At 33.5% G+C, this 24,684-nt stretch overlaps 1 protein-coding gene across 5 annotated transcripts in view; it reads right to left on the bottom strand.

The window, feature by feature from the left end:
* LOC142347900 (uncharacterized) overlaps nucleotides 1-24,684 on the bottom strand; it is a 67,600-nt gene that overhangs the window by 35,602 nt on the left and 7,314 nt on the right. For 2 of the 5 annotated variants that reach the window (XM_075399058.1, XM_075399062.1), the window contains exon 2: nucleotides 1-1,010. This exon is cut by the window's left edge and continues 1,035 nt beyond it. The gene's annotated coding sequence lies outside the window, so the exon portion shown is untranslated. The other 3 variants (XM_075399060.1, XM_075399059.1, XM_075399061.1) reach the window with 3 other exon arrangements.

Below are 24,684 nucleotides of genomic sequence, written 5' to 3'. Positions count from 1 at the left end.
TCTCTTAGATCTTTTCAACATAAAAGGTAAAGGAATAAACGCTTGCATAAATTGCTTTCATTCAAAAATAATCCGAGATAATTACAATATTGTATTACTAAAACAATTGTAACATACAATTTTTTTCGTCTGCAAAAATCTTCGATGTTGAAATTTCCGTTAGACCAATTCGGGAAGAATTTTTTGCAGTTTGTAAGTTTTTCCTGAAGAATTATGAATTAAGGAAAAGTTTGTGACTAGACTTTGGATAGGAGCCTTTTATAGACGCGACTAATTAATTGTAATTAATACTTGCGGTGCAAAAGTAACTGTAGACCTCAGATAAGAAGGATTTATTGGGTGCAGTTAAAAAGTTTCGATTATTTCGCAACTTGCTGTACTGCCGTTTCTAGCTAACTAGTTAGTAGTTAGTTAGTTAGTTAGTAGTGCATAAGTGTGTCGCGAGAAGTAATTGGTTTAAAGTATAAAGATCAATATCAAATCAGATGAAAGAGAACGAAACTGGTGTTTGTTTTCTTTTGATTTCTTGTCTTTAGTCGGGAATAGAATAGAAAGAATATCAACCACGAATACTCTCTTTAATTTCTAGCTTTTCTTTATCGCTTTCCAGTTCAAGTGTAATAGCTAAGATGGCTCCAAAAACATTTATTTTTCAAACTTTTTCAACAAGTCTCTAAAGCAAAAACAACAAATAAGAGTCCGAGAATAACCAATAATTATTATAAGTTGCTTGCTCACTTTAATATGTTGTGAATATTGGCTGCTAAGTATTTAATTTGACGTAATGGGCCAATCAATTAAGTTTCAGCTCAAAGCAAAGCGCTCTTGTCTTTAAAAGCAAAGCTGAATTTTTGTGCCGCCGCTGGGAAATTTAATAGCCTCGAATATCAACTGAATAAATGAATTAATGCTCAATTTTCAGCTCAGGTAAATTAGGGGTAAAAGATAAATCTTCTCTTGTGTAAAATCTCTCAACGCAGATTAATTCACGTTGACCAACTTCTAGATATCTGAAACCAAAACAAACAAAAATTAATGATCAAAAAAAGTTAATGACGTGATTAGTCCAAATTAATTAACGCATATTAGACAGTTTTTTCTGCACCGTTAAAATTATGCACGGATAAAAGATTTTTCAGCAGAAAATTGACTTTTAGTCAGATTATTTATGCTGATTATGCGATTATACTTGAATTCAATTTTGATATTGCTCAAGTTTTGCTATTTTGAACTGCTGCTGGAAAAATTGCGCACGAACACGCAATACGAGGTTTAAAGGATCACTTAAAAGCTATGTATAGGCGGCTAAAACGATGTAGCAATAATTTTCACGGGCTGTTTGTATGTGCGCGTGAAAAAAACAAACACAAACAAAGTGGCGGCGACTAACTAAAAAGGCCAAAAGAAAGATCTGAGGGAAACGGCCGGAGTAGAAAAAGCCGCGCACAGACCTAAAGGTGCTCTGAATTGTACAGTAGTAACAAAAATAACTAAAGAGAAGATATATAGTATTAAAGATAGTAAAGCGCGGTGCTGCTTTCTGGTTTAATATCGGCGGCGTTTTTGTCCGTTTTTCTGTCTCTTCAGTTAATAAGTGCCGGGATAAAAAATATTAAAGAGCGCGGGATATAATTGAGAAATTGGATAACTAAAGGAAAGGTATTTAGATTCAAAAACAACAAGAACAATACTAACAAGCTTGAATCTGTTTAAAATGGGAGTTATTAGCGGATGAGGTTTATAATAGTTTAAAAGAGGCAGATTAAAAACAGAAAAATAGGTAGTATTTTGGTGATTAATAGAGCGATCGTATCGCGGGTATTATTTACTAGTTTTGTTAAGAGAACAAAGTCCAGCCAACAAACATCATAAGCTTAGAAGTTAATGATCGGGGAAATCTTGCGTTTTTAAAAAACTTCAAGGTCGCGAGCGAAGATTCTAAAATTCTCCAAACATTGTTTCTCGTTTATTTTCGGTACCATTCGCTGTGTCCAAAATTAGTTCACGTGCGTTTGCGTAGGGGTCAGAAGGAAACAAAGTAAAGAGGTCGGATTGAACAAAAATTACTTTTGAGTCAGTCAGTGAAAAAGTGCGAAGTCGGAAGAGACGCTAAAAAGAAGAAATTGGGAAATTTTGAAGCAATGCGCAGCTCTGCTGTCGAGATGCTCTTGTAGTGGGGTTGGTGTGGTGTGGTTGTTGTTGTTGTTGTTTTCGGGTTGCGCTGCTGGTTTTTGGTAGTCGGTTGTCGATTATTGGATTGGATTGAATTGCCTCCTATCCCAAGTTGAGAAAGGGAAAGAGTACACTAATAATAGAAGCAGAGCGAAAGATAGAAAGTGAGTGGCTAACTTAGCTGAGCAGAGCAGCACCTCTAGTTGTTGTGTTCACGGCTGTCCTGTTGTTGTCCTGTGCCACTGTAGTTGAGTAGTAGTTGTAGTGTGCGAGTATCTAGCTAGAGCCACTACTAGTAGTAGTAGTAAGAGTAGTAGTAGTAGTGGTAGTGCAATAAGTTGGAATAAAGATCAAAGAGAGAAGCCGCTATGACACAAATACTTCAAAGCAATAAATGCCGCTGCCGCTACTGGCCGATTACGGCAGCAGGCCACATTCTATAAGTAGAAAGAGATAGAAAGACAGAGAAAGAGAGAAAGAACAACGAACACTACATGAGTAGAAATAGAAAGAGAGAGAAAGAAGGACCAGAATAGAAGAATAGAGTACAAAAGACATACTACAGGACCCTTCTCTCTCTCTCTCTCTAGCATTGCACTAGTTGAACAGAAACGACACAAGACATTATTGCCCCTTCTTTCTATCTCTCACTCTCACTCTCTCTCTCTCTCTCTCCCTCTCAGCCCATAGATCGATTGATTGGTCGATCGATCAACGATTAGAATCACAACAACGTCATTCTAGAACCCTACGCTTTGCCCACAGGACGCAGTCATTAGATCCCACATGCGACCCCCCCCCCCCCCCACGCATACAGGTGCTAGAAGATTGACACAAAGCAATAACCGAACTGAGCTCAATAGAATCGACCAGTCAATCAATCAATCAATCACGCTTCAATCATTGGATAACTAACTAACTCTAGCTATTTAACCATTTTACAACTTATTTATAACTAGCTAAACGCAAACTTATAAACCCATTAAATCATCCCCGATCCCCAGACCCTAGAGGTAGACTGATCGATATTTCAAACAATTTCGGCAACTAACAAACTAAACAGGAAACTTCATTAGAGTTGATCATGGTTTCCAAGTATGGGTTTTATGCAGACCATACCATCTCACCCACTTAAACCAATACACACGCAATAAACTAGTCAATCTTAATTTAATTTATTACGAACATGTACCATTACTAACTAGTTTAACTGCAACACCCTTCCTATAGTGCAACAAATTCTCAATCGCTAAACTAGCCCTCTAACGCAATTTAGATCCAAATCTATGCGCCATTAGCCTGCAACCCGCCTAGCAGCCGCCTGTTTAATTTGGTGGGCTCACTTTTGAAGATTTATACTTTCAACTTGTACACATACACACTTAACAATGCTTTAAAGGTCGATCATAGTTTGCTCAATATATTTAGTAATTACGAAGATCTAAATAAACATTTTACGATTTACTTTAGCCCATTTAACTTCTGTTTAATGAGAAGCTGCTAATTACATTCCCTTTGATCTTTTCACTTTCGGTGGGCGAATTAGAACTAATTTGGGCGATTTGAATCAGGGTCACGCCAAAGCAAGCCACCTGCCGACAAAACAAACTTCAGCCCAAAACCGGTCATTCAATGGGGCTAACAAACTAATTCCGACATCCAGAAGTCCTTTTAAGTTGTCTGTTTTACTCTACAAAATGAAAGGCGACTTCCTTAATATCACAATCAAAACTTGTGACAATCACATCAAAAATAATATTCATAGTCATTCTTAGCTTTGATGTAAAATGTCATAGAAAATTGTCTGATAGTTTAATCTTCCGGATGAGACTTATATATTTGGTTTCAAGTCAAGATCGCCGATCAAAAACACTTTGAAATCATTCAGAACGAAAAAATGAGGTCATTGCTCATAGGAGGCCCTTTATGATAACTCTCTATGTTCTATTGGACTGACAAATGTATAAATATATGAAAAACATATTCTTGCGTCTTATAAGATGCTCAGTTACTTTTTGAAAATAATCAAAGCAGTTGATTTTTTCTCAGATGGCATAACTTTTTTCATTCTCAACTACTGCTGAGATGAGTACGATGGAGCTATAAGATAATTATTCGCATGCTAAAACATCTTTGACATTGTTCGGCAGACGAAGAACGTCATTGATGAGATGACGTTCTTCGTCTGCCGAACAATGTCAAAGATGTTTTAGCATGCGAATAATTATCTTATACATGACAATCTACCCAATTCCATTTTACCCAATGCCATTTTACCCTACGCCATTTTACCCAACCTGCCATTTTACCCAATGCCATTTTACCCAATGCCATTTTACCCAATACCAACTTACCCAATGCTCTTTGATCTTTTCGTTCAATTATCCGATTACAAATTAGCAGTCGCTATTAGAAGGATGATTTAAAACATTTGTAGACAATATAATCCCATGTTCGGTTGTGATAGTTTCATATCAAGTCCGACGGGCCATTTAATTATATAGTCCGCTAATTCCATGCTCGGTTGTGATAGTTTCATATCAAGTCCCACGGGCCATTTATTTTCTAGTCGGCTAAATAGTCGTTCTGGTTAATTTAGCAATGAGGTAAATTGGGTAAGTTGGCATTGGGTAAATTGGCATTGGGTAAAATGGCAGGTTGGGTAAAATGGCATTGGGTATAATGGCATTGGGTAAAATGGAATTGGGTAAATTGTCCTGACACCATCTCATCATGCTCAATTTCTTATTTAAAACTAAGCAGTTATATTTCTTTCTATGCATAATCCAACCAAAATTGATCAACGATTCGGCAGATAAAAATAAGCTACTATGCATGTTATTCTACGAAAATTCTCTATGCGTAGTTTGAGGAATCCATTAAAATTTCTGAAATATTAGATGAAAATGTAACTTTTAAGGCAACAGATAAATTAAACGCATTCTCAATTTTTGCACTCAATCACAACAATCAGTCGCTGCTAAATGCATTCTTACTATTTAAAAGGACTTTAATTATTTTTTGTTGATATTTTTTTTTTACAGAACCAATAAAAATCTGCGGTTTTTTAATTAGGATTGTTTAAATTCATAGGATTGTTTTGATTGTTTTAAATTCAGGGAGAATCTATAATGATACGATGAAAAAAATAAAAATCAGCAAGATGTAGTTTAAAAAAAAATTCAGTGGGATATGAGTTGATTTAATTTCAACTATTTTCTGAAATCGATTGAAAAATAATGTCGAAGCCAACATGGCTACGAAAAAAATCATTTTCTGCCAATGTTCAGCAAGATCTTATGTTTTTCTATGCTTTCAAGTATGCTGAGCCTCAATGAACTTTTCGTTACTCTATATAATCTTTTTATGATAATCAATTGCTAAAAAGTATTCGCATTTTGAATAATATTGAACAAGAAACAGAAAAAGATTGCGCTACGAGTGAATTAATTTCCCTGAACTGCAATTGAAAACAATAATTTATTAGTCAAAATTTTCCAAAAAAAATAAGTTGGAATAGAAATCAGCTCTAATTTTTTTAATGGTCACCTGATAAACAGAAAGGTCTTGCAAAAACAAAGCAGAAAACGTCAGTTTGTTCTGATCATTAATGAAAAGATACGTCCTAGTGTATGAAATTGTACCATTTTTAAAAGCACCAAAAGTACACCAATAAGAGTCAGGAGATTTTCATCTGCTAACTCATTTTTCGAACAGTCGTTGCTGCATCCAGTGCATGATAATGATATTCAATTTTTTAACCGGATTGATAGCTGTTTTTGCGTGCGGTACTAGGATTATTTTCAAGGATTATAATTTGTTCAAACCCAATTTGATGATATTATTTTTTGCAGAATGTCGTTAGATAAAAAAGTTCTTTTAGCTTTCTTTTTGAGAGACAAAAAACTTAAACTAGTAAATAGTTTTAACAAAGGAGGTCTTTGATAGATAGGGGACCTTTAATTGTAAATACTTACAGTACTTTCGAGTTAATTGTCACAACTTTACCAAAATTAGTCCATAATGCAGATTTCGCATCATTTGTCGGAAAAATTAATTTTTTCGAAAATCCTCTCCGGAATTTATCTCTTCAGAATTTTTCAGGTTTTCATAAACAGATGCTATCGAGTTTAGCAACATAGCTAGCCTCATTGCTAATTGTTTAAATCTTGAACTTAGGTAAAAACATAAACCCAACTAGAAACCATAAAAGATTAACACAAAGCTTTGAGTCAGTCGTTTGACTGTCATTGACATGCAGAAATTATGACAGCATTATAAAAAAATGAATCACTCGCAATTATAATGACATAACGCAAGCACATCTTAGCGCAAAGTTTATCCAACAGTTTATATGACACCACATATCATTTGAGTTCTGAAGGTAATTATGCTAAAAAATGTCACCTTCCGCTTGCAATCAATATGCTGCCACGGTAACGATTTTCACTAATTCCTCAAAAGAATTCTTAGTTGAATGATACAAAAAAATTATCGTTATAAAAGGTGGTTCATATCTTAGAAACCATTGTCAATCTTGAAAAGAATTTTAAAAAAAACTTAAATGCAACCAAGAAACCTCGAAACCTACTTTAAGAATTTGTTGCTTTTAAATATAGTTTAGCCACAGGAAGCCAGATGTACAACTAAAATTTTCAGACAGTACTCCAAAGCCCTGCATATTATTTAACCCATTTGCTCAAAATTTTCACCAGGAAAACATTTTCTGAAAGCGCTTGGGGTTGCAGCTTCATAATTAGGACTTGAGAAGAATGGAGTTGGTAAAAAGATACAAAAAGAAATTTAAATTTTATAATCACATAAAGTTTGAAAACAGAAAATCAAGCAATAATTAGATCTGCCGGAAAAAATGAAATATTTAATTAAACGAAGTTAGCGGTCGTAATATAAAGGACGTGAAATCACGTAAGCATTTAACTTCTTTTAAAATTGTGGCGCACCCTTCAACTGATAGTTTTTAACACATTTCCTCAAAATCTAAATACTAAAACCAGAATCTAGCAATTTTCTTTAAGTCAAAAAAAAATTGACCAGCCCATCAAGGATATTGTGATCAAAAGTTAGTTGTCTGACTTTAAATCAAAAGTACAGGAATCAAGAAGAGACAAAGACTAACAATACTAAACAATATATAATGATATTAAATGTATGAAAAAAACTTTTTAATTGCATTAATTTATCCGAAAATCAAAAAGCCTCTGCTACTCTCCGTGTAACAAAAACCACTTTTCAATGATTCGACAAAAATATTACTTTTGGCCTTTGAAAAAACTTTGAAATGAAATGATTCACAGTACTTGCCTAAGAATATCTTAATTAAAAGATGTTTTAACGTTTTCATTTGAAAGTTAAGCTTTAGTAGAGAAGAAAAGGTTTATTTCTAATAAATGATAAAACTGTCTCGAGAAACTATGTCGCACAATCTGATATCAGTGAAATGAACTATATAAAGTGCTTTTTACTGACAAAAATTACAAAAAATGTTTGCTGTCTTGGAACGTCAATTTAGTTTAACTTGCATTTATCGATTAATTGGTTTAAGAGAGGTGCATTCACATCAAAGTCTCCTCTTTGTCTTTTTTTTTCGAAAACATCAGCAAGTTTTTGATTGGTTAATCGTGATGGAAATGAAGAGCAAAACTTTTTTGACAAAAGTAAGGATGCGAAGCAATAGATATTTCTAGAACAATAACAACAGTTCTAACTTTCTTATCATTTTTTTCGTAGCTATCACTTGTCCTTTTCTATTTTTTATGGAAAAAAACACATATATTTTGAGTTTATCAGATAGCTCATTAGACTAAGTTTTTTCTTCAAAGAATTTAATTCTCTTCATTTGTAGTTCTAAAAATTTGAAAATTGATGGTCAAATTTTATTGCGATAGTCTTCAAATGTTTACCTTTACAAAGCACCAATGAATTAAATTTAGAAAAAAGCTGTAAGAAATGATATTCATTTGATAAAATTTATGAAGGGCAATTTTTGTGAAAAAAAGTTTGCAAAATTTTTAAAATTATGTTTACCGGGCATATAAATTCTTCGCTAGAACAAACGTTACAATTTTTTTTTGTAATTTTGCAATTTACTTATATTAATAGGAACAAGTAAGCATCAAAGTAAATAACTATAAAAGTACTCTCTTATGTCCTTTTGTTGACAATCTTTTTGTTCAAACGATAGCATCTACGTAGCTTATGAAAAACTTGTGATTTCTCCAGTTAATTTTGGCAAAATGTCAAATAGTGTCTAATAGCACGTTTCTTATAGGGAGAAATGAAGCATGGAAACAACTGCATTATACATCTTAATGTCTTTAACCTGGTTTTTTCAATGTTTTAGAGTTTAAAATAAGTTCTTAAAAAGAATAAAAAAATGTGGGATGAAAATGAACTTTCTGGGCAATAATCTGAAAAATATATTTTTTTTTCATTTTTTTAAGTCTTTACCATTTACATATTGTTCACAGATTCTTTTATAAGTATTGAAAAAATGTTAAAGGCAGTTTGCTTGATTTTGACACCTGTTAAAAAATATTTATTAGGCTTACAAAGCAAATCATTTTTAGCACTCAGACAAATTACCAGCTTGCATATCAACATTTTAATAGAAACTGTTTTTGTATAATCCATTATATTGACCTTCCTTGTATTTTTTTTCAATTTTTAAACAAAAGTTCGGAGGAAAACTGTTTAAATTCTCTTCTACCTTCTTGAAGAAAAATATTCTACAGTCACTTCGCCCTGTACTTTTACTCGCATCAAGTGCTGTCAAATGATACGAGCCCTTGTTTTCTTATAAATTTTTTTAATGGGAAAAAACCTGTAGAAAGCTAAAAACTTTATTAGCACTTTCAGTTCGGAACCAAAAAGCATTGAATTTGTGATCACAACGTATCTGAGTAAAGTAAGTCTTCTATTTCCTGGTATACGCCTGTACCTTCATACATACTTTTTCGAGGTTTGCTTGGGTCAGCCGTAAATAGAATCAATCTCGTTTACTCATTCAATATTATGAAAAGTGATTCCTGAAAACGTTCAAAGATTGACCAAGTATTTATTCAGTAGTCTATTCATAAAATTTTATGGAGCATCCGGCTCTTTAATAATTTTAAGAAACGACTAGAGCAGAAATGTCTAGCCAATCTTTGGAGGGTTGAAGAAATCCTTTTCACAACAGTCAATGTGAGTAAACAAGCTCGACTAAATCTGAGGTCAGCCGAAGCAAACATCGGAAAAATAGTAAAGTTATAGGAAAACTCACAGAGAGGCCATATATGAATTGTTAGGGAGTTTTATTTGATTTCAGTTCAAATTTGATGCAATTTTAAGATGCGGAGTCTATTTCAATGGGATCAAGTATCGTGATTGTCGGATTGCACACGGAGCCTAAATTTTCATTGCAATGAAACTGGGGTCTGGTTAACGGAAGGCGTGGATTACACCAAACCAAAACTTTTAAACCTTCTAAAAACTTGGCGACCGAGTTAATGCGCTCTGACATCTTAACTGAAGAACAAAAATTCAGCCGACTCAAACCTGTACGCGTACCGGCATAAACAAAACAATGCTATTATAATAGATCCGCGCAGTGACTCACGGACTTGGATTTAAAAAAAAAATTTATTGAGAAAAAGTATATTTATGAAGTTTTTGTGTGAATAACTGTCATTGTGAAATGCAACAGCTAGCAGCAGACTGTATTCATTGCATAAAAGCGTTTACAATTGGGACAGTCTGAAATGATGGCGCCAAACACTCATTTATATTGCGCAACTATAAATGACACGTCCTAAACACTCTCACAAAAAAGACAAAAAAGGTCAGCCGTGTTTTTAGTTCAAACGGCGATACAGTAAAGACCATAAATGTATACACTATTGTAGTGTTGAAAGGGAGAGAAAGAGAGAATGAATCGATTGAAGTGAGTTAGTGACGTTGGCAAGATCAAAGGCACCGCCGCTCTTTTTGAGAGATCAAGAGAGAGGAAAAATGAGGAAAAAGAGAGAAGAGCGTTGATGGCTGGTTGGCTTGCTTGCTCTGAATGCTATCTGGCTGGCTGACTATATTCGGTCTGGATATCTCTGGCACTGGAATGTCTGACATGTGTGATCTATAAGGATGCGATTGGCTTTTATGACACTTTCAAACGATGCGCCACTACTTTTCATTGCTCTATTCTAATAATAAATGTACTTTTTAAAATATAATAATGTACACTCCATCACCAAACTAGGAATCACACGGAATGGCTTCTTTCCATTTCTTCTGGTTTTTCAGTTTTCTGCTAATAGTGTGAAACATGTTGGCGGTCATTAACCAACATCAAATGTTTGGCACGTTTTTGTGAAATTCAGAACTCGCTATTGTTCCGTAACACACAGTCGTCCAAATATCTGCACCAAAATTAGAGCTGAAAATTTGAATTCAATGTTTTTTGTTCTTTTCTACAAATCGAAAATGACAACTTGGCTAAAACCATGTAACTGATAAAAAAACCTGTAGCTTTGTTGTTAATGACCCCACGACTTGATACCTCCAGCACGCAACCTCAATTCGAAAGAGAAGTCCACAAAGTCGAGTCAATCGTTACGACGTCTAATCAGTCCCATATCGAGCGAAAACTGCACTTGAATTTAACAATAGTAGAACAACCGAAAGTCTGATCAGGCTTTATTTAGAAGCTAATTCATACCTATGATCAATCTTCAGATGAGATTTGTAGCCATGTCTGAGATCATATAAGAAAAGTTTCAGTGAGACTTCAAGTAAACACTTTCGTTGAGGTTTATTCTTTCGACCATGTTCTAGAGTGACTATGTAACAAAAAATTCGTTTCCGTTTTTAGTCAAGTTATGTTAATACGGCAAGAAAATAAGACATTCACTATTTATTCTACAGGACTCACTATTTACAGGTCTCCAGTTGGCATAATTGAAAAAACCGTTGGGCGTAAAATTGATTGTAATTTGGTGAGACTAATTACTTTTTCGATATTCGAGATGAAAATTTGGTAGTTTTATATTCAAGATTACTTAGTCAACATTCAAAACAAAAAGTTTTGCCAAAAAACGGTGAAAAGTACCCTAGTCGATACCAGATGATTATAATGCAAGATCATGCACCATTCTTGCAAAATGGCTAAACCTTGGAAGACTATTACTATCTTGAATGATCTTGCAAGTTCATGCCGTTTAAGCTTTCTCTCATTGACTGTCATAGTTACATCATCACTCACTTAGCAGAAAAATTTACCAAAATACACCCAAGTGATGTTTACGAGATAATTTGAAGCAAAACTAGCGTCAAATATCTGTAATTTATTAAATTATATTATATTATATTTATATTCTATTTATTATATTATATTTATTCTATTATATTATATTTTATAATATATATTATATATATATATATATATATATATATATATATAAATATATATATATATATATATATATATATACACATATATACATATATTATATATTATATTTGTTCCGACCCCTCTTGAGGGGGGAGGAACTATATACTCAAATGGGTTTTTTTTGTTCAGTCAAATTTGTCCAATCGATATATTCATCGTAGAGTGTTGAGAATGATATCATTAGAAAGCTTGTCCAGCGTAGAATATGGAATCAAAAAAACTTTTTGATTTTCGTTTTTTGCATGGAGATATCGAGGTTTAAACTTTCGAGAAAATACAGTGAATTCCGTTGATTTTATTCACATTTTCAGAATTTTTGACTACAATTCCGCAAATTTTGCTAAACTTTAATAAAATTTTTCAAGAAAATGTTGTTGATTTTATTTTCAAAGACGAAATACATTGTCGGCTATTTTTATTGAATTTTTTTGTTACAGATTCCGGCTAAATATTTCACAAAACTCAGACTTTATCTTCAAAAACAGCAAGAAACAAGTTCCTTTAGTCCACTCTGATTAAATTTGCAGTAAGTGCATACCCGAACACCACTAACACAATCTTTGTAGATTGAAAAGGGGGCTAATTTTACTTCAACTTCCGTTCTCTGTAATTGAAACTTTGCCGTTTTTTGCTAACTTTATTCGTTGATTATCTTATTGTTGATTTTTTAACAAAGAAAATATCTATATCTACAACATTCGAAAATTTAAATATTGCTAATGTACAATCAGCATTTGCAGGAGTAGTTTTTACCAATCTTGGACCGTTACAATCCAAAAATATTTCAGATTGTCATCAGTCGGTTTTTATATAAAAAATTCAATCTTTTTATATTAATTAAATAAAAGAACATCTGAAATCAAAGCTTACTGGTGATAGGTCAATTTGGCTTCCTATTTAGCTCCAAATTAATTTATATAGTTGATTACTTGAAAGCTAATGGTCATTTCAACTTTTAAAATTTTTGGTTTTTAAATAAAAATGGCTTATTGAAATTTGCTACCATTTTTCTCTTAATTATTTCAACTTGTAGCTTAGTGTCAGCAATCAAAGAGTGCTCCTCCTTTCTAATGAAATCAAAGTTGGTCTTTATTGCGGTTTTACGCTTTAAGTTATGTTTTTCTGGCTTTGATACTAGTATATTGCACAATTTTTTTTAATTTTTAGGTTGTTGCCCATTTTTCATGTTTTCTAGTTTTTTCAAGTTATAACGTTAATTGCAGTTCATATATCAAATTATTTGCGTTCAAAAAAAGCACAATTGATAACATTTAAATTTTTAAAGATATAGATTGTGGTTCTCTACGGATTCGACAATATTTTCTTGAAGAATTTAATTACAATAAGAGTTTTGTAATTTTGTCATTAACTGTCCTTTTTACTTTGTCTTTTTAGTCGTATTTATTTTCCTGTACAATGACCCGGTTTGATTGGTTTTTCATGGAAAAAAGAATGAGGCCATTTTCTCATAATAATAGATAGCTGATGGCTTTCATGACTTTGAAAACAATTGTTTTCCAAAATGAAAAAAAAAAACACTTTAACTTCGCACTTTTGTTCCTTTTTTTGTCTGTTTGTTACCTGGTCTCGTTAATTAAAGTTTAAAGATGACTTTATTTTTGTCAGAGCAAGGTGTCAAAAGGGACTGATGTCACAACATTGAATGTTTCTACAGAATTCGTTATGACTTTACTGGCTTCGACAAGGTTTTTTTTTTACAAAAGCGACACGGGTTTTTACGTAAGACATATCTGGATAATTGCAGGTCTCAAGGGTTTCTTTTGGAAGAATAAAAGAACCTATTCCTTTTTTTCATTTCGAAAATAATAGCTCTTATGTCTTTGGAAATAAATTTTTTTCGGAAAAAAACAAGTGTTACCTACTCTTGCCTTTTTTCTTTTTTGGTCTAATTGTTACCTAGTTTCATTAATGAGAGGCCACAAAATACATTTCAAGGAAGGTGTAAAAAGCAATTGGTGTCACAAAACCTAATGTTTTTAAAGAATTCGTTAGGACTTTACTGGCTTCCACACGGGTTTTTCACAAAAAAAATAAATGAATTTTTGACTTTTGTCATATTTGACGTTCTTTTGTAGACGTAAGACATATTCTGTATAATTGCAGGTCTCAAGGGCTTTTTTTGAGGAATGGAAGAACCTATTCAAATTTTTCATTTTGTAATTATTGGCTTTCATGTCTTTGGAAATAATTTTATATTTAAAACAAAACAAGTATTACATAATTTTGCATTTTTTTCTTTTTTGTGCAATTGTTACCTAGTTTCAATTATGAGCAGTCACATAATACATTATCGGTGTTCCACGAAAGTGCAATCGAACATATTTTGAGGGCCAAATTAACGTCTTCGAAAGCATTTTCTGGCAAGTTTTAATTGATTATTTGTTTGTTGTCTATTTGTTGTTCATTTTGTAACTTGAAAAAAATTGAATACATTGAATACCGACAGTTCTTAATTCCCTTCTAAAGAGGCATTGGTAATTGTAAACCTATGGGATTTAGTTGATTCCTAATAGTTTTCATTACTTTGAAATTAATTGTTTTTTCTTTTTAAAATTCAGCGATTTTTCTAACTTTAAAGTTTCTGTTCTTTTTTGTCTAATTGTTACCAAGCCTTATTATGAACTGCTGAATGACTGTTTTTTTGGTGAATTACAATTTTGTTTGTTCAGTTTCAGTTTTATCTGACGCGATTTTGACTTTTTTATTGAGTTTTGTTTTTTAAAACGGACATAAATTTTTTGATGAAATTAATCTTTGTTGTTGTTGTTTGATTTGGCCGTTCTTTTTCGCTCGCTTTCTGAATATCGGCATATCTCATCAATATAAAGCATCATTTTTTACGTTTTTACTCGATTGAATTATTTGCTTTGGAGGCTATCTTTTTGTTCATACACCAGTTTTTTTTGAAAAATACTTGATTTTTTGTGTTTTTCTATCTGTTCCTCATTTGGTAGACAATTATGCCAAAATTGTGGATGAGCGGGTTTGGAACCTTATGTGCGATCGCACATTACCGAGCCTCCTGGTTTGTCGTCTAAAATTGTTTTTGAAGTCAGATAGGTGGCAAAATTTGCAAACATTAAATTTTTGAAATTAGTTCAAGAGACAAAATCCAATAATCTAAAAGAGGTTTTTGTATAAATTATTGTCATATACATTTTTTTAACGGAGAAAATTAACAAAAAAACTAAATTCTACAACAGCGATTAAATAGTTAAATGCCATAATTTTTCATATTTACGGATTAACTTAAAGGAATAACGAGCAGGGGATTCTTTATCCTGAAGCTCTTTTTACCAGCGTTTCGCGATTTGTACACTTGGTACATTTGCTACAATCTTACACAAACTGGCCCTGAGCTCTCAGACTTGAGAACACATTATTACCCATTTCTTGTTTTTTTTCCTCGAAAATCAGTTTTCTAGCCACTTTTACTCAGACACTGTAAAAATTCCCGTCAAACTAGGGAAACTATTGTTGAAGGTGATTTCCTTTTGATCGAAAATGCAGGCTTCCTTGACCGGAATTAATTTACTGCAGACAGAGCGCTAGAAAACAATTACTTTTATTTAAGTGATTTAACTCGATGATTTAAATAATAAAATAGACAATAATATTTTTTGTTTGCGTATGCATTGTGGCACTGAGGCAACGTAAATTTACATGGAGAATATATTTTTTATGTGTTTTTGTGAATATACGCTTAAAATATGGAAAAACGAGAGGTTGGCTTAAATTTAAAAGAGTATCAGAGGTTTTCGTGAATAACAGCGCTGAAATTAACGTCAAGAAGAGACCTTGGTGATTCATGTCCAGTTTCAATTAAGTTTTTCATTTTCTCACTTCTGGGAAATCCGATTGTTTTATTTGAAATCCTGCCGTTCATCGTTTAAAAAATGCCTAGAAAAAGACCCTTTGATGAAAAGAGCTGAGTAATGTAATTTCGCTATGTTTACTCAAACGCAGATATAAAAAAAATTAAAACTGAAATTGAAACAAAAAATTCAGACAATTTGGTTAATTGGCAGAACTGATTTTTTTTCGATTTTGATCCATTGAATCAAAGTGGACCAAACAATGTATATTTCTTGATTTAAATTTTATTTTCAATGATTTGGAGTTTTTGAGGACGTTAGTTTTAAGCATTATTTGAAGATTTGAAGGTTCAAATTGTTGGAATATTGATTAAAACGTAAGGTGAGGTCATTTACTATCAGTTATATACGTAATAGTTTACATTATCGAGGATAATTTCTGAATTATTACTGTGTATGAGCTAGACACAATGTGCTCTCATTTTCAAAGTCATGACCGCTTCTTCTTGCACTTCTAAAAATGCCAGCATTAAAACATCTTTCAAAGAACATTTACTGGTACTCGAGTTTTCTGGACGCTCGAAGTAATTTTTTTGGTTTTTATACGAAACTTTTCTCGTAAAGCTGAAAATTTTAAAATTTTGACTTCTCAAACTTTGCTATGCTTGTTATTACTTTACTTATTAGTAATTTATACTTTATACTATTAGTAACCAATAATTACCGCTACGGGAAATAACAAAGATGATTTTCAAACCCAATGGTTGTTAATTAGTACTCGTGTTTTTGGGCCCATGTCGAGCACGTTTATAAGTTTTGGTTTATATTTAAATGACGCATGGGTTTAAAAATCTTAATGTTCTTAATGTTCTTCTTGACGCACGCTTTTTTATCCACACAGCACGAAAATTCAAGCTACTCAACAAAAACAGGTTTTTATAGAACCATAAGTCCTACATATGATGCCTTAAGAAACGAATGCATTTATATATCAATATCTCCAATTTTTGTTTCCTTAAAATGCAAAGGAATCTCAACGTGCGTTAAGATTTATCGTGAAAAAAATTATTTCAACTGAAGCCAAAAACAGTGATTACTGCAAATGATCAAAATTGAAGAAAAAAACTAAAAGAAGAGGAGTCAAGAAATTAAATTTTGTTATATAATAATTGCGTAGCAACCTACTGAAAAAGGTAGTTAATGTGCCGTAATGAATGCGAATGAACAAAATGAAACTCATGAATTTGAATGCTTCAAACTAATAATAATAATAATAATAATAATAATAATTATAATAATAATAATAATAATAACAATAATAATAATAATAATAATAATAATAATAATAATAATAATAATAAAGGCTTTAGGGATTCAGTCCCAGGGGTTTCAATAAGTTCCCTGTTTGGTAATTACTGTCACAGATTCAGTTTGTTAAGGTCTCTGCAGTCCGAGCAGTTGCAGAAAATCCTCCAAGTGCAGACATTGTTGAAGTCATATTTTTGATCGAAGTACAATGAGTAAACATCAGAAAGCTTCCTCTCCTCTTGATATTCGGTGTTTCGCACACATCTCCTGAGAGATACCGGCCGAATAAATTTGCGAGGTGGGCAGCCCTATACCAGAAGTCACTTTCTTGGTTTTGCAACTTGTAAACTTTGCATTTATACTGAGTGATTTGACCAGCACTGGTAATTTGCTGTTCCCCAACGCTAATGTAGTTCCTCCATTCAACATCAATTTTGTTCTTAACGATGGATATGAAGGTTAATAGTACATGCAGCTCGTGATAAAGAGAGATGGGTAGAAGATTCAGGATTTGCAAGCTGGTCTTGTAGTCATTGTCTTTTCTATTGAAAATCCGTTTATCCGCTCTCTTCTGCACGTTTTCAATGATTCGCAGATCGGTTTTGCTAGTTTTGAATAGGATAGCTCCATATGACACAATAGGTACTATGTAACTACGATAAATTGCTTTCTTGGTTTGCCAAGCTGTAGTGTTGAGCGTGCTTCTTTTGATCATGTAGAAACACTTGAGAGCTTTGGTGGTTCGCTTCTCTACATGACACGCCCAGCTAAGAGATTCGGAGACCTGTATTGCAAGGTCTTTTTGCACTGCCGCTGTATTAAGAATATGCCCTCCCAGTGCATCTGACGCAGTCCCCTTGAAGGCAACAACGTTGCACTTTTTTAGATTCAGACTCATTTGGTTTTCTGAGCACCATTTCCAGAGTCTATGTCCATCTATTTGGAGAGTAACTGCCTTTTGTGATATGATCTTAAAATCGTCTGCATAACCAAACGATTTCGACATTAGTTGGCTGGGGAGATCGTTGATGAAAAGAATGAAGAAGAACGGTCAAAGTACTGAGCCCTGTGGAACTCCACTTGATGTTTCAAGATACCGGGAGTAGGAGTTCCCGATGCAGACCCTTTGCGACTTGTTGCTCCGATAGCTTTCCAATAGTGCTAATAGGGGTCCTCCAAAGCCCAGAATCAACAACTTCTCCAACAGCTTCTCATGACAGACTTTGTAAAAAGCCTTTTTGAAGTCCAAATACAGCGACAACAATGTCGGTTGGTTGATGTTTTCAAACACTTCGTTGAGATAACAGATCATTTGGGTTGTTGTTGATCTGCCTTTCCGAAATCCATGCTGATCATCCGATAGTAGACTTTCAACACGGGGGTAGAGTTTTTCGAAAATAAGACGCTCTAACACTTTTGAAACACAATCGAGCAAGACAACACCACGGTAGTTTTTGACATTTTGTTTGTCACCATCTTTGAAGATAGGAACCACTTCGCCTCTTTTCCAGTGATCGGGAAAGGTTGACTTGTTAGATATGTTGTTGAAAAGCAATTTTAGCGACTTCGCAAGGCTTTTGGACAATGCCTTCAAAGGGAGATTTCCTAAGCCATCCATCCCTTTGGCCTTGCCTGGTTTCAGTTTTTCCAGAACTGCGCATATCTCTGACTCTTCGAAGTGAATGCTTTGAAGAGCGGGCAAGGAAGTGAGAGGTTTTCTTTTGTAGTCAGATTTGGTAAAAACTGTTTGGAAGAAAGTGTTAAACAGTTCCGCTTTCTCTTGATCTGTTGATGCGGAAAGGTCGTCCAGGTGTAAGTTGTTCAAAGTTGTCAATTGTTCAAAGTAAATAATAATCTGCCAATTGTGCATTTTTTTGTATCAAATTTAAAAAGGGAACTTTTTTGCAAAAACAAAAAAAATGGACGAGTTATTTTTTCGCAACTCAAATTTTTCAATTAAGTGAAACCCTAGTTGAATAGCCTTTTTCTTAAAAATTTTTTCATTGAGATCTTTACCAATTGGAAAGACTTTCCAAATCTAAGAAAATTTTCTGAATTTTTGGGAGTGTGTGCAACCTGAATTTCAGATAATGATCCTTTGGATCTAAATTCACTAGAGGGATATGAACTGATCGTCAAAAAGATGCAAAAAATGTGGAGCTACTGTTGCCTCTTATAAAAAAAATCAGGAAATGACTAAAGCGTACTGGAAATAGATACTCAAGTAGAAGTACTAGTCATCTCGGTAATAATTGCAGACGGGTGCATCGAAATGGCTTTTGTTTATAGACTCGCCGAGTTATCTAATTAATCGTTTTAATAACTTTAAAGTCTTTCTACGTAACTGGTAAAGGTACAAGGGAAATGAATTTGCTTGGTGATTTCAACATTGATACTATGAGAAACAAGAGATTAGATGACAATTTTAAATATCTAAAATTGTTCAAAGTAAATAATCAAAGTCCCACGGGTGCGGGGAGTGGTAACTCGACCTGCCTTGATCGCTATGCATCCAGATAATTCTAGAAATATATACAGTAGAATGCTCAATCAGTGGTCACTGCCGTTTTTTGTGAAGGTCTAGATGACTTAACTAAATTTAACACAAGCGTTTAGAGGTTTTAGTAAAATTGACAATTATATTTTACAAAAAATTCTGTTTGTTGTTTACCACCAAATTTAAAAAATTAAAATTTGCGATGTTGACGCAACAGTCACCTTAGTTTTATCGACAAAAAGAAAAACTATTGATCAGTGTTTTCTCAATGCAAAAGTATTTCAATAGAAAAGCAATTGGATGATTCCCGAGCTGAGAAAATAGCTGAAAAAGAAAGTTTCAGTCAGGAGTCATCTGTTAGAAAATCCCAGCAACAAAAATTGTTAAATTTAAGAAAGTCTGAGACATAAAAATTAGAGGCGCAAAAAATATATCAAGCAAATGAATAATGCAAAAAATTAAAGATCTTTTTCCAAAAGTTTCCGAAAGTTCCAAAGGAACTTCGAACAAAAATGGTATTCTCGAAACTGTAGAAAGTTTAAACGATTTCTTCCCTTCTATTGGGCGAAGGTTGCTCACCTGGATTTTGCCTTCAATTTTCCTGAAGCCGAACAAATTTGTATTCTAGCTGAGACAATTACACAAGAAGTTTTCAATGTAATTCATAGCATCAACGCAAAACTTCTGCGCGTTATTATGTCATTACTAGTGCATTTCTTAAACTAGTACAACCAGTCATCGGCGTTTTCATTGCTATTTTTTCCAGTCAGTGCCTTTGAGTTAGAAGTTTTGCCTCTAGAAACAAACAGTTTGGTGTTTAGCCTTCTTTAAAAATTGGTTGTGCAACTAATTAAGAGACACCAAATGCAAACCATATGTTGATTTCACCAAAAAAATTATCCCTTCAATTTTATTTACAAGTACGATTTTCAATACACACCGAATAGACAAAACATTTTCCAGTAAAGCTGTAATTGTGGACTTTTCAAAAACTTTTGTTGGCGTTGATTATGACATTTTGTTGAGTAGTTTGCACAGGTATGGATATCGATGTGGAATATAATAATAATAAATTGTTTACTGGTGTCTTTACAGAATAAATAGAGCACTTACACAGTTGATCAATACATATGAAAAAGAGCACCAGAAAGATCGCCATTAGACCATAAGGTCCGTTTTCAGGCGTCTCATAACGCGTCTCATATACAACGGACCACACACCATGGTGGCAAAAGCTCAGGCCAAAACAATTTAGCTTGTGGAGTTCCACGTGGATCGATGTTTTTCTCATACCATGGTAATGATTTACCCAACAAAACGAAATAATTGACAAAGACAATTTATTTGGCTTTTATTATTATCAGATTCTTAAAGAAACGTCTGAAGAACTATGTTGGTTGTCTCCTCTTCAGGTTTTAAACGTGAACAATGATTTCTCTCTTCGCACCAACCGTCGACATTCTGCAAAACTTTTAAACTCAATGCCAATTAAATCTAAGGTCAACGAAAAGTCCTTATTAGTTATAGTATCTAAATGTAATAAATTTTTGCAATCACAAGGCCTTGTCCAAGATAACCCAGCAACCTTGTCTAGATTGTCCTGCTTCTTGAAGGAGAACCGAATCTAATGGACAAAGTAGAAACTTGTTGCTTGCGGGAGTGCGAGAGGCCTCTTAAAATTCGTAAATAGGAGCTGATAGCTATTCAATGACCGCAAAAAGGTTGAGATTGGGGCAAATTTGCAGACATTGTGTATAAGTTCTCTCAAACTATTCCAACTGAAGAGACGTAGCCTGGTTAGTATGTGCTGCCTGTAATATCAGGCTAAGTCAGGTCAAAATCTTTCGCTGGTTTGGTACGGTTGCCCAAAACAATCACCAATAATCCCCTCGTACACCAAAAACTGATTTGTGGTGATCTCCGAATGAGGCTGAGAAGTTCATCCAAGATCTAATTGAAGAAGCGCAGTGCGGTGAATTAGTAGTTTTCTTAAGTATTAAGAATTAAATGTAACTTTTTACTGAAACTGCTCTCTATCTTTGTGGCTAAGCCGGTTTTTGTGGACTACTTTTGATTGCTGTCATCACAAACTAATCCATTGGCTCTTAGAATGATAGATCATGGAAAGCTTTACAAAGCATATCATTAATTGATATAATCTTCGTACGGAGTGACAGAGCCAGAAGAGTCTCTCCCACTCCCGCCCCTTGGATAGGTGGCTTCACACCAATACATTCTGATGGAGAAACTGGAAAATAAGAAGCAATTGCTACGTTTCTAAGCCAACCAGCTACAGAAAACAGCACGCAACAAAACTAGATAAATCTGTAACTAAATTGACTGACAAAGGCAGAACTTCATGGAACACGGACGTGATTTTCGGGCATAAAAACACTTGAAGAGAATTCCAAACGTTCCCAAAACTCATGATCAAGAGCGACGAAAAAAGTGAAACTTTGAACAAACAGGTTGATATCCCGAATATGTTTTTTTTTCACTTCGGTTTTGAAACACTGAATCCAACATTGAAAAAATTTGGCACATTCAGAAGAACAATTGAAAACTTTGTGTCTTCTCTAGATGTCACCAAGTTGTGCGATCTAAGTGGTCTTCCACCGATCGTTATCCAGAAGACGACTTTGCAGGTGAAAAAAGCTAACAAAAGTTTTCGTTCTTCTCAGCCAAAATGTTTCATTTAAAGTGCAGTTACATGATAAGTTTTGTCTTTACTACTGATCGTGTCTGTCGTCCTCAAGAAAGCTCTGGGGCATAAAAGAAGGCCAATCAATTTTAGCCAACGCATACATAGGTGAATATTAGTTTATAGTAACAGTCTATGCATCCCCTATAACGAGAGCAACAACAACTACAACATTCTGCTCCTTCACCATTCTGAAATCATATTTATCAGTTAGAGTACCTAATCATTCAATGAAAATCTTTCCACAGGTTCAAGTGCCAATATATCTGAAATAACTGTATGACATGTTTCGCTGATAAGTTTAACTGAACGATAAAAAAATTCAGATAAATTGTTCTATTGAGAATTATGTTTCACAACAACTAACTCATATAAATGCCTCATATGGAACAAAATGACACTTTGTATATTCATTTTATGAGAAAATGTGATCATTTTCGCTTTTGCAAAGTGAAGTATTTGGATTGTATAGGTGTGCTGTTTTTTTAAAGATCTGTTCACACTTTTTTCGGCTCTTTCATGTCAGTGAGAAGTCAAATTAGAATAGTGATTTTAATGGCGCTGGAGTTGTAAACGGAGCGAAAAAGCAAGTACGTTATAAGCGTAATTTTTTCAAAGTACATTTAAAGTTAATTGATAAGTCGGTATTTAAACAATTTTTATTTGTTTTTGAAAGTGTTTTTTTTTCAAGTGAGGCAATTTGGCTGCTGTTTAGTATTTCTTCTCCTATTAACACAATACATATCTTTTAAAATGCCTCCTATTTGAATTAGACTGAATTCTTTGATGGGCAGCCAACGCTTTCACAGTGGTGCTATTTTAATTTTACATTATTTGTTGTTATGAAATCGATTGAATTGTTTCATTTCAATGCTAATTCTTTATGACTTTGGCTTTATTCGTTTTCTTATCTCTTAGTATCATTAACGACAAGTCTCATCGATTGCTAATGATGTCTAAAAGAAACAAAATTTTCGTTTCACCTTTTAACGCTTGTTTCTCTGACTTGTGCGTTTTCAATTTTGAACAATTTTTTTCTGAATTTTTCAGCTATATTAGTATTTAGTGTATATATTACTGTTCTAACACTTATCAATAATTGCAGTTGTTATGGTTGCTAAGAGTATTAGATAAAATAGTAGGTGAGTTGATTGGTGGCTTGAGTTAACAGCAATCTTTTTTGATAATGACAAATGGAAAAAAGAAGTGGATTTTTTGTCATAACTGTTTTTGTTGTGCACTTTTCACTTATTCTCAAGAACAGTAATAAATGCTTATTGACCTTCTAGGGCGGCGTAAATTTAGTCCCAGTGAAAAATGTTTTCTCGCTTTAAAAGTTTTGTGATATGCTTTGGTGAAGGTTTTGGGTCGTAGTTATGAGGTCCTTTTAGTTTGCGCCACTGGTTTCAAAAATTCGATATTTGCCAATTTTCTTTAGTTTTTTTCTGTTTTTTGCTTTGTCTATCAATGATTTCCACAAGGTTGTTGTAATGCAAACTCATTTTAAGGACGCATAGAGCCAAAGTTATCAGAACTTTTTTTGTTTTTATGAATTCTTAAAGCACTAAATCTTGGAAAAAGAAATTGTCTAATTATTTTTGGATTTTTTGTTCATCTTTGCGCATATGGTGTCAGGGGCTTTTTTGGCTCTCTTAGATTGATTTTGTTGTAATATATTCATCGTACGGTCATTAGTTAAGTCAATTCTTTGGATTGTTATTCAGGACTTGTCCCGCAATTTTTTTTTACTTTCTAACTGTCATAAAATTCTAAACGTCAATACAAAAACAGTTTATGGTACTTTGGGCGTTTTATTCTTGTAGAAGTGAAGCAACTGTTCGTATATTTGAACAGAAGCACTTTAGAATCGTTTGTTTTACTTCGAACTGAACTGGGATAAATTAATTTTCGACTAATTTGTTTTTTTTTGTATTTTTTGTCAGTTGAGCTGTGTACTAAAAGTTGAGGTGCCGTTTACCACTTCAACAAATGAGCATGATTCAAGAGTAAGATACACGAGTTTATTGTCGCCATGGTTGACAGAGCAAACGCTTAATTAGTGAAATAAACTAGCCATAATGTCGACATTTAGATTGTGTGGCTGTATGCTATTTAAAACAGGAATCAAGTTAAAAGGCAATTTGCATCTTTGATCTGCGGGGGTAAGTTAGCCCAATAAACAGTTTAACAAGTCTGTGACAAAAGATTTAACACTCAATCTCTCTCCCGCTCTCATTTGACAAGCAGCACATTAAATCAAATTCGAGTCGTTAATTCAAATTAGATTAAAGATAGTAATAGTAGTTGGACCAATTTAATTGCTTTAAAGCAAAGGGAATTAGTTGTTGCATTATTGATCAAAGTTTTATCACCACAAAGACATGCATGCAATCACATGCTCAACTGTAAATTGTGAGAAAATGCTGAAATAATTTCAATTTATTATCAAAGCACTAAAAATGTCAATTAATCTTGCAGGTCGAACAGATATTGCAATTTATTTAATATATCGGATTGAAATGAAGCTAGAAAAAAATATAAATAGTGTTTTGGGCCAGTGCGTATACATAATTTACGTCTTCATATACCCTAAAGCAGCTATTAATAAATGGGTGGGGTGATTCGTAGGTTGGGCATATAAGTGAAATCCAAAAACGTCACACAGAAAACAGTTTTGAGAAAATAAGCGCTTTCCGGACAAGACAGCTTAAACACCCTTTTCGCA

The sequence above is a fragment of the Convolutriloba macropyga genome, chromosome 10, assembly GCF_964194025.1.
Source record: "Convolutriloba macropyga chromosome 10, txConMacr16.3, whole genome shotgun sequence".
Classification (NCBI taxonomy): domain Eukaryota; kingdom Metazoa; phylum Xenacoelomorpha; order Acoela; family Convolutidae; genus Convolutriloba; species Convolutriloba macropyga.
Note: the sequence above shows the minus strand (reverse complement) of the source record. Positions and strands in the feature narration are given on the sequence as shown.